This window comes from Pinus tabuliformis, chromosome 7 (genome assembly GCF_031772625.1).
Source record: "Pinus tabuliformis cultivar Carrire ecotype Pingquan chromosome 7, CPIR1, whole genome shotgun sequence".
NCBI lineage: Eukaryota > Viridiplantae > Streptophyta > Pinopsida > Pinales > Pinaceae > Pinus > Pinus tabuliformis.
The window spans coordinates 1652655380-1652666912 of record NC_142293.1 but is presented as its reverse complement, the minus strand read 5'-3'; the positions used below and the strand labels follow the sequence as shown (position 1 = coordinate 1652666912).

The 11533-nt window shown below is 34.9% G+C and overlaps 1 long non-coding RNA gene across 1 annotated transcript; it reads left to right on the top strand.

Annotated features, from left to right (window-relative positions):
* Window positions 1-9720: 9720 nt before the first annotated feature.
* On the top strand, window positions 9721-10362 carry LOC149254786 (uncharacterized). The gene is made up of 2 exons (XR_016266315.1): window positions 9721-10153; window positions 10252-10362. It is a non-coding gene; the product is annotated as an uncharacterized LOC149254786 (long non-coding RNA).
* The last annotated feature ends 1171 nt before the right edge of the window (window positions 10363-11533 follow it).

Sequence of the window (11533 nt, the reverse complement as noted above, 5' to 3'; positions counted from 1 at the left end):
GGGATGTCTTACGCAATTTTTCAGAGGAAGCTTGACAGGCAGCATTGTGCAATTCTTAAACTCAACAGGCTAGCCTGGGATGAATTTCTTAATTTTTCAGAGGATATTGATAGGAAGAATTTCATAATTCTTGAGCTCTGCAGGTTGGCTAGATGATTTGTGCAATTTCTAGAGTGAAGGCTGGTTCCCCTCCAAAATTGCGCAATTTTCTAGGGGAGCTTCTTGCCCAAGACATGGTCTAAGTCCAAAAAGGCAGCCTGTGAGAGGAGTGAAGCAAACTGACATGCACAGGCTCACTAGACACTGAAAAATAGCTGAAGCCTATATGCTTGACGACGCAATACATGCTGCTGAGGATGGTTGGTAGGGAGGCTCCAAAACAAAGCTAAGACAAAATTTTGGAGGGTGCTTCTAGCCACTACAACAGACCTAAGGAAAAAGCTGTTAATGAAAATCTTGATCAAATATTTGACCTAACGAAGCTTAACCATGCCTTCTCATAATAGCTGTAATAACATTTGTTATCTCATCCATTCATTAACCATTCATCAACTCATCAAAATATATCATGAGCCATAGACAATACCCATCATATGATCAACATATAACCAACAAATGAACAACATATAAACCATGATAGAATAGCCATCAAAGCCACATAATATAGAGTAGAAGTATTCATAGAAATACCATAGGAAAAGAGCTCTTATTAATATATCCAAAACCAACCTAGTCGGGGACTTCCACATATGACCCGACCATAGATTGGGTTGAACCAAATCTCTCTTTCAACCAATCACCCCCGCGCCATATTCCAAGCATGAATGTGGGGTCTCATGGAACAAACCAAAAAAAACCAAACTAGGCTTCTAGAGGCCAAACCACCTCAACCATCAACCAGTGATTCCACCTCGCAGTTGAACATAATTAACCATCACCAGATTGGTCCCTACCCAAGTTGTCCAAAGCTCTAGAGATTTTATTCCAACCCAGCTCCAGGACTAGTTACTCAACCCATAGTTGGTGCAGGGCTCTAAAGCATTTGTCCAACTAAGGCTCCACGACTAGTAACTCAACCCACCAAGGGTTCTAGAGCATTTGCCCAACCAAGGCTTCTAAGACTAGTAACTCAACCCAAGCATTTCTAGTGCTTCTAGAGTCTTTGTCCAACCAAGGCTCTAGGAACTAATAACTCAACCCACAACCTTAAGGAACATGAGCACCAATTGGAAAACAATCAAGTGGGAAACCCACAACACCATGACTATCGAGGAAATGGAAAGGCTAGGCAAAGCCACTGTCAATCCAGGCAATCCTTCATTTCAATGATAGATCATAACCAAAAAACCACATGCATATGCCATGCATGCCGAAACAAGCAAGGAAATCATACATGCAACTGGATACCTGCAAAGCAAACCCATTGTAGTTGTTCAAGCCATTGTCCTTGTGTTCTTTCCTGCTCTTTCTCTCCCTTCTTTCTCCAAATCCAATGTGCTCGAAGAATTCTCCAAGAAAACTCTAATTGTGCAAGAGTATGAGAGAGAGGGAATATAAGAGAGCTCCAAGCTAAAACTGACAAAAATCCTAACCAACCAAAAGTCATGAACTGGTCCTCATACGACTTTTTTTCATTGAGGCCTCTATTTTACTCATTTTCCTCTATTTTTCCTTCAATTTTCACTTCATGCAATTATGTGGCCTTTCACCTTCCTTTTCTCTTATTTTCCATTATTTTCATAAATAAATGGAAATTAATACCACTTTTCCTTTTTCATTGCCTTTTCCAATTTCCATATCCATAAATTAATCATAAGTGATCTCCATCACTATGTTTTTCCCTGACATTTAGCTTGGAATACGTGTCCCATGACTATGGTCTTATTTTTCCTTTATTAAATTTATTACATGGATTTTTAACCAGGGTTGTTACACAACATGGGTACTCCTTGGATGAGAAATTAAATTTTTCATCCAATGAGTGCTCTCGTTTGAAATTTGAGTAACATTGTAGGGAGATAAGTTGAAAATATGAGTTGAAAAAGTAGTTTTTTTATTTTTATTTTATCCTTTTACTTTTTTACTTCAAAAATGGTGGATCATCCCCCATGGTTGACATCAACATCTTGAAGCCTATTGGTTCTTGTAAAGTTGATTTTGGTTGTACATTTTTGTTTTAAGGCCCATTTTAGACCTCAAAATTTCTCTAATAAAGAAGAGTGCACTTAAGATTCCAATCAAGTTAATATTTTGCACCCATTTGTTGTGCTTATGATCATAAGTTCCCTCATTCAAGATTCACCAAACTAGATATGGAAATAGTTACTCCCACAAAAACTTAGAAGGATCCGTATTATGGTTTGTTATGGCTCCCCATTGAAAGATGAATCATCCTTACCATAGGATGAAGGCTCCCATTCAATAGTAGAAGGTTGTTTGAAAATCAAACGAGTTTGTAATTCTTATAAAGGAGACCAAGCCAATAAAAAAAAACTCAATTACATGTTCATACTCCAAGAAAGGGCACAAACAGAGTCTTAAAGTCCAATGCAGTAAAATACAAGCCTACAATTGAGCGTAATCAAAATAGATAAGGAACCAATGAAATGAATCCCTTGCAGAAATTGGAACATGAAGAAATATATGTGATGAACCTCTACCTTCCTAATAAAATTATTGCAATAAAAACCTAAAATAACACATATACCATAACACTCTAAAAAATTAACCTAGAAGACAACTTTATGGAGTCAATCATTTTTTATTTATTTATTTTGGAAAGTTGGGATATTTATCCCACGTGAGCCACATTGAAGTATTTTAAAACACATATATGATTAGTTGTTCGTGGCTTTAGTCAACCCATTGTGAATTTGATATTCCTATTGGTTGCTTCCTTGGAGTGCACTTGGTGCTTTGTGTGGAAATTGTTCCATGAGAATTGGCTACTTGCTTGGCATTTGTAGAACCATTGGTGCTCAATGAGTATATTCCACTTGAAATGGTTGAAATGAAGCTTGAAGATCAAAGTCAAAACAACATTTTGCAAAACCATACAAACTTGGTTAGCGAGAGGGACCCTAGTGGTTTTGAAAACCACCAAAGGACATCCACTATTACTTTGAGTGTTCCATGTATTATTAGTTTTTATTTTAGAAATGTCGATGCCAACTCCTTCCTTGTTGGGTTTATGAGCATTAGAGGTAGAAAATATCCATTTGTACATAAGAGGTTGCAAAGCAAAATAATTAACCCAATACAATGCACTTTCATATCATAAATGAAATTACTTGATAAAGTCAACTACTACAAATGAGTAAATTGGCTAGAAGATTCTAAAAATTGAGGACTTCTAAAAATTGAACACAAGGGTGAAAGATATTCCAGAGGAGCATAGGATTGATGTGTTCATAGGGACTTTAAAGGATAATATCCAACATGAGGTTTGCCTTTGGGAACCTGAGAAGGCATTCAGGTTATCAAGAAAAATGGAAAGTAAAATTATGGCAACGAGGAAGCCTACCACTCACAACTATAAAGATGGAAGTGTTGTTGCCCCTAGCCTTCCACAACCTACAAGGTTGACACCACAACAATTGGAAGAAAAAAGAGCAAAAGGGCTTTGTTACAGTCGTGATAGCAAATACATCAAAGGTCATAAGTGTGCTAAGAAGAAATTATTCTACATAGATTGTGAAGAGGAGGAAGAAAAGGAGTTACAAGAAATGTCAAAAGAAGAGGATATACTCCAGGAACAAACCCTAGATAAAGAAGAAATGAATCTGACCATATCTTGTAATGCATTGGCTGGAATTACCACTCCTCAAACTATCAAGATAGAAGGACATATCAAGAAGAAAAAGGTAATAGTGTTGATTGATTCGGGAAGTACCCATATTTTTATTCATTGTAAGATAGCAAAGGAATTGAATTGCTTCCTATATCCAGCACCAAAGTGTCAAGTGATGGTTGCAAGGGGAGGAACCATAAATTGCTCCAGAAAATGACATAATATCAAGCTATCCATGGGAGAATATGTATTGAATAGCCCAATGCTTTCCATTGCAATGGGTGGTGCTGATATTGTACTAGGAGTCCAATGGCTACAATCATTGGGTATAATAGCCTTTAATTTTCAAGAAATTTTCATGAAATTTTGTGCAGAATGAAAGGAAGTTGAATTAAGGGGTATTACAGGGAAATCGAGAAAGATAATCAGCTCTAACGGTATGACAAAGCTTCTAAAGAAGGAACAATGAGGTGTGATTGCACAATTATGTTCACTAGAGGTTCCCACATTGAAATCATCTATTTCTCTAGATATCCAAAAAGTCTTGGACACCCAAATGTCTCCCACCTATTCATGATCATGATCATGCTATTAATTTGATTCTAGGAAGTGGTCCTCCAAACATCAGGCCGTATAGATATCCTATGCCCAAAAGAGTGAAATTGAACGTATGGTTGCAAAAATGCTAGAGGTTGGTATAATTCAACCTAGTCAAAGTTCTTTCTCTGCTCCAGTAGTATTGGTGCACAAGAAGGATGGATCATGGCACATGTGTCCAGATTATAGGGAGCTCAACAAGCTCACTATTAAAGATAAATTTCTCATTCCTGTCATTGATGAATTATTGGATGAATTGCATGGATCAATTTACTTCACCAAGTTGGATCTTCGTTCAAGATATCATCAAATCAAAATGAAGACTGAAGACATTCGGACAACAACATTTTGAACTCATGAGGGTCATTATGAATTTTTGGTCATGCCTTTTGGCCTTAACAATGCACCTTCTACATTTCAAGGTTTGATGAATTCCATTTTCAAACCCTTTCTTAGAAAAGTTGTGTTAGTACTTTTTGATGATATACTAATCTACAACAAGTCTTGGAAGGATCATGTTGAACATGTTGACAGGGTACTCAAACTATTGAAGGAGAAACAATTGTATGCAAATACCTCCAAATGTTTCTTTGGAGTACAAGAGGTGGAATATCTAGGTCATATTGTATCTCATGAAGGTGTTAAGGTAGACCCTAGAAAAATTAAAGCATTAAGGAATGGAAAATCCCCACATCCATAAAGCATCTGCGAGGATTTCTCGGTTTGAAAGGGTATTATCGCAAGTTTGTTAAGAATTATGGGAGAATAGTAGCACCTATAACAACATTATTGAAGAAAGATGCATTTTCATGGACTCCAGAAGCAACAAAGGCCTTCGAACATCTTAAAGAGGCAATGTGCCAAGCACCAGTCTTAGCTACGTCGAACTTCACAAAAACTTTATTGTGGAATGTGATGCTTCAGGAAATGGAATTGGTGTTGTTTTAATGCAAGATGAAAGACCCATTTCTTTCAAAAGTCATCCAATCAAGGGAAAGTATTTACGCAAAGCTATTTATGAGAAGGAAATGTTGGCAATACTACATGCACTTAAGAAATGGCAACCCTACCTAATAGCAAGACACTTCAAGGTAAAAACAGATCTTGATAGTCTTAAATACTTTTTAGAACAAAGATTATCCTCGAAAGAGCAACAAAAATGGGTCACAAAGATGTTGGGTTATGACTTTGAAATCATCTACAAAAAAGGGAAGCAAAATGTTGTGGTAGATGCACTCTCAAGAAAGGATGAGGATGTGGAATCATTTTTGTGTGTCATTTATATTATCCAACTAGATTAGATAAACGAAGCAAGGGAGGAATAGAAGAATGATGAAGAAGTGTGGGCACTCATTTGAAAGTTACAACAAGATCCCAGTACATCTGATACATTTAGCTGGAAAAATGATTCGTTATGGTACAAAGATCGCTTATACCTATGTAAGAATTCCCAACTCAAACAAAAGATTCTTATGGAATTGCACACTTCTCCCTTAGGAGGGCACTCAGGATTTTAAAAAAATTACCATAGGGTTAAGAAGGAATTTTTTTGGGATGGCCTTAAATCAGATATTCAAAAGTTTGTGGTGAAATGTTTGGTTTGCCAACAAAATAAAGTTGAAACAATTAAGACCCCAGGTCTATTACAACCTTTATCCATTCCAAGCCAACGTTGGGAGGAGGTTTCAATGGATTTTATCACAGGTTTACCCAAGTCCGAAGGAAAGAGTGTCATCATGGTGGTAGTTGACAGACTTACCAAGTATGCACACTTTTGTGCATTATCACATCCATTTAAAGCCAGTACAGTTTTTATTGCATTTATGGAAACAATTTAAAAGCTACATGGAAACCCAAAGGTTATTGTAAGAGACAGAGATCCCATTTTCACTGGAAATTTTTGGACATAATTATTTTCTTATCTCGGTACTCAGTTAGCTCATAGCTCATCTTATCATCCTCAATCTCATGGGCAAACTGTGATAGTAAACAAATGTTTGGAAGGATATCTTCTTTGCTTTGTATTTGATAAATAGACACAATGGGTCAAATGGTTGCCTCTGGATGAATGGTGGTATAACACTTCCTTCCATACTGCAGCAAAAATGACCCCATTTATGGAACTTTATGGATATCATCCACCATCCATCACATCATATTTAAGAGAAAATTCTAAGGTTTAAGCGGCGGAAGATCACATCAAGCATCAACAAGTTTTGCAACTCTTAAAAGATAACCTCACATTGGCGCAAAATAGAATGAAACAACAGGCAGATCAACATCGCAGCGAAAGAAGTTTTGATGTAGGTGAGTAGGTATTCCTATGCCTACAACCATATAAACAAATGTCCCTCAAGCAAGATAAGAAGGATAATAAATTATCACCAAAGTATTATGGTCCTTACAAGGTGTTGCAAAAGATTGGTACTATGGCATACAAATTGGAGCTTCTTGCAGCTTCCCTAGTGCACCCAATTTTCCATGTTTCATGTTTAAAGAAGGCTATAGGTGACAAGCTCCTAGTTCAAACAATATTACCAAAACTTGACGAGGAAGGAAAAATCATATTGGAACCAGAAGCAGTGACAGAAACAAGAACTCCACAACTACGAAATCAATCAATTTTGGAGTACCTCATCAAGTGGAAGAACTTATCCGCTAAAGATTCCACATGGGAGGATGAGAATTTTATACAGAAGCATCTAAAACTACTCAAGCATTGAGGACAATGCTTTTCCAAAGGAGAGGGTGATGTTAGGCCCCTATAATTCTAGTGATCCCCCATTACTATTGTCATTGTATCCCTTATTGTTATTATTGTGTCCCTATTGTCCCCATATTGTTATTAGTATGCCCCATAGAAACCCACTATTGTTATTTTTGTGCCCTTATGTTATTACTGTTATGTCGGCTTGATTACATTGTGACCCCTTAGACTCCTATATATAGAAGGGAGGTTTAGTCATTTGTATCATCCAAGAATTGTCCATTTGTGTAATGTAAAGTAGGTTGCCCCCTCGAAGAGGCTGAATTCTAAGGTGTTGATCTATCTTTTCTATCTTTTTGTGAGCTGGTTTCCTAACATTGACATTCATGGAAACTATTGAGATGAGTAGGATCTAAATAAGAAATAAGTTGGCACAGCTCAAAAAAATTTAATGGGTCATTTTGAGCTACAACAATGACAATGGATGTGAATCTTTTTCATTAATTTCCACTTGATTAATCTTGGAGTCATTGATCCCTTTGTTGGTGGTAGGCTATTTGGTTATGTACGATTCATCACAATAAGCATAGCCTATTAGATGAGCCTGAAACAGTCAAAGAACACTTCAGTGCAAATTTAGTTATTTTTTTTATAAAGATGAATAGAGTGTTTATTGAAAATATTGGACATTTCAATTTCTTACAATTTACCTTCAAAAATATCAACTAAAATTGAATTTATTTCATATTTATATATTATATAATTAGAATTTGGTTTTAAATGGAATAAAAAATTCTAAAACTTATAATTCTTCTACTTATATTTACGTATAGGGAAATATGTTTTTGATTTTATAAAGTATTATATAAGTTTATTTTAAGGTAATATGTATTAGATTTTAATAATATGATATTGTTCAGGTGTAATTTTCAACTTTTTTATTTAAAAATGTTTACAATTTAATAAATTTGAGATTTTTATAGATATTTGATAAATTTAAAATTAAAATGGATGTGAATAAATAATAGCAAGATGATATGCACAATTTTAAAATGAATCTTAATGAAAATGTTTTTTTTCAATGAAATTTTTTGATAGGGAACTAGCAACCTCCAAGATATATGCAACAACCCGCAAGCATATATCAGGAAGTCATAGTTTAGCCTAGGACCAACCCGCAAGAATATATTAGGAAGTCACAGTTTAGCCTAGGACCAAGACGTCTAGTTCCCCAAATATATGCAACAATCTGCAAGAATATATCAAAAAATCATAGTTCAACCTAGGATGCCCCAAATATATGCAACAATCTGCAATCATATATCAAGAACTCATATTTCAACCTTTCAACCTAGGATTGAGACGTCTGAGACCATCAAGAACTTAGAGTTGAACCTAGGACTCATATACTCATAATTCAACCGTTGGGATCCCATACTCCAACATGACACCTACTCTTCCATCTTTACTATGACGGGCCATGTCTTTGGGGACAACTCATAGTTGAACCTAGGACTCATATACTCATAATTCAACCGTCGGGATCCCATACTCCAACATGACACCTATTCTTCCATCTTTACTATGATGGGCCATGTCTTTGGAGACTTGAACTCGGGTGGATGGGATGACAAACCACCATGCCTACTTCTTGAGCTAAGCACCCATTGACATCTTAAAGATATATATGTAATTAAGGTATTTCATAAAGTCATTTTAAAGATAATTTCTCAATAATATAACTTTATATATAGAATATAGTATATTAGCAACTTTTTTTTTTTAATTTACTATTTCAAAAATATAAAATTAATACTTAATTTTTATTTTCTATTTATTTATCATAAACGTTTATTAGATGCAATTCTGGTTTTATATATTTATCATGATTTATAATTATATATCCATTTAGATATGAGGAAAGTTCATTATTTTTATTATGTGTAGATTTCAAAATAGATATGTGATTGCGTAAGTAAATTACTAAAGATTCAACCACATCACAAGTTTTTCTTCTTCCTTTCATACATGGTAGTTACATTGTGTAACCAATTGGTTCTAAATGAAATTTGTTATATTCCCCATCTTTATCAATGATCAACCCTAAGTCATGGTGGGATAACTTCTCCCATCCATAGCTATTAACACCTGGGAAGATTTCTAATTAATAATTAAATAAATTAGAAAACATTAAATTCTAGTGCAACAGCTGTTAGTTTGGTACAACTAAGAAGTAAGGCAATGTCAATCTGGAAGGTTGTAACGTGCCGTGATTGCATGGTGACGATTTGTATATAGACTTGATGTCAACGTGAGAGGAAATGTTGAGATATGCAGAAAGGGGAAAATAAAATAAAAATAAAAAAACCCTCATAATTTTATGGATTACCATATATACAAATAATTTAAAAACCCCGACGGGCCACGGTGTACGTCATTGATTACGAATCTTGATGATGAGAAACTTCGACAGAGACGATGTCTCGGTGATTGATAACGAAAATGCATCAGAGGATCGAGAGAGATTTCGAACGGGCAAGTTATCTTATCTTCACCGTTAAGTCACCCACGTGACCCACCCGTCCGGTCGCCCGTTAAATCCAAATGGCAGCGCATCACAGAAAACGCAAGGCATCGTGGACCTCACATCTCCAACATTATTTCTCTCACAGATCTTTGATTTGCGTGCTCTTCAAGAAAAAAATTGTTATTAAATAGATTTGTACAAGCTTTAAAAATTTGCCCTTGGGTTTTGTGGAAGAAAGTAAGGGTTTGATTTAAAGATTGTCTGTCCCAGCGGACCTTGACCCTGCTAATGGCCATTCCGAAGACCGCAGCAGCTGATCTAAAATGGATGGAAATCGCCCCTCCGCGCAGGGTAAGCCTCGGAAGACGGCGGCCTTTTGAGAAAACGTTGCTCCCAATTGCAGAAGAGAGGATTCTCAGCAATGGCGAGCTCACCGATGGCCTTTCACTCTCTGCCTTTCCTGCGGTCTGTGGACTCAAAGTGGAGGGCGACGATGGAATATTTGCGGCGGGGGAGTCTTAACTTTTTAACGGTATGACTGCCGATATGAATTTTACGTTTCGGAGATCTGAGTTCTTTACAGTATTTTAAATCACGGTATTGCTTTACGGATATCAGAGTCGTTTGCAGGGACCGAACTGTGATTTGGACTCGGATTTGTATAATATCGTGTGAATTACCCGGAAAAATGGAAGTATTTTTTCAACTTTCATATGCTCTGCCAAGGAAAATCTCTGTACAGAATTTGGTTTGAATACTTCATTTTATTTTGTATCTACATTTGGTTTATGTACTTAATTTCATTAAAATTTAAAATTTCGATAGGGATAAAGGTGGACGGTATAAATTTGAATGGCACGCTTACTTTACCAGTCATTTTTCCTTCATTTCTTTGAAATTCCGATGTTGTTGTGTATAAATTTGACCGGCACTCTTCAAGCAAAATTTTCCCTTGTAAAATCATTATTTGAAAGACTATCTAAAGCTTACTTTTATCTAGATTTTTATTTGCAAGATAAATTTTTAAACTGCTATAGCTTAAATATTTATATCATATTTTTCAATTTTTTTAAATAAATAAATAATAGTTTTTTAAAATTTTATACTATGTTTTTTGATTTTTTATTTACTATAAAAATTAGTTTTTATAAGGGTGGATTGTAATTTTTGTTGGGCCGACTTAGTGTATAGATGTAATGAGATGTAATTTTAAATTAAAAAATAAAATTATTAATTAAACAGCCTAGATTTATGTGTAGATGTAATGTTAAATCAAAAAGTAAAATTAAAAAGTAAAATTAATAATTAAACAGTCTAGATTTATCCTGTCTAGATGTAATGTTAAATTAAAAAATAAAATTAATAATTAAACCAGTTTAGATTATCCTGTCTAGATGTAATGTTAAATTAAAAAATAAAATTAATAATTAAACCAGTTTAGATTTATATGTTATCTATCTTAACATATGTATCAATTAAATTTTTCAATGTGCAAATCTTTCTTTTCTTTTCACTCAGAAAAAAGGTGAAAAAAGGTTAGGACTTGAGTAACATACTAAGACTTTGAGTAACATGATAGATCAATCAATTCTCTTAACATATATATCAATTAAATTTTTCAATGTGCAAATCTTTCTTTTCTTTTCACTCAGGAAAAAGGCTAGGACTTGAGTAACATACTAAGACTTTGAGTAACATGATAGATCAATCAATTCTCTTAACATATGTATCAATTAAATTTTTCAATGTGCAAATCTTTCTTTTCTTTTCACTCAGGAAAAAGGTTAAGACTTGAGTAACATACTAAGACTTTGAGTAACATGATACATCAATCAATTCTCTTAAAGTGTAAACTTTTCTTAGCTTTTGCACTCAGAGAAGAGATTTAAAGAAATTTAAACCTTGAATAACA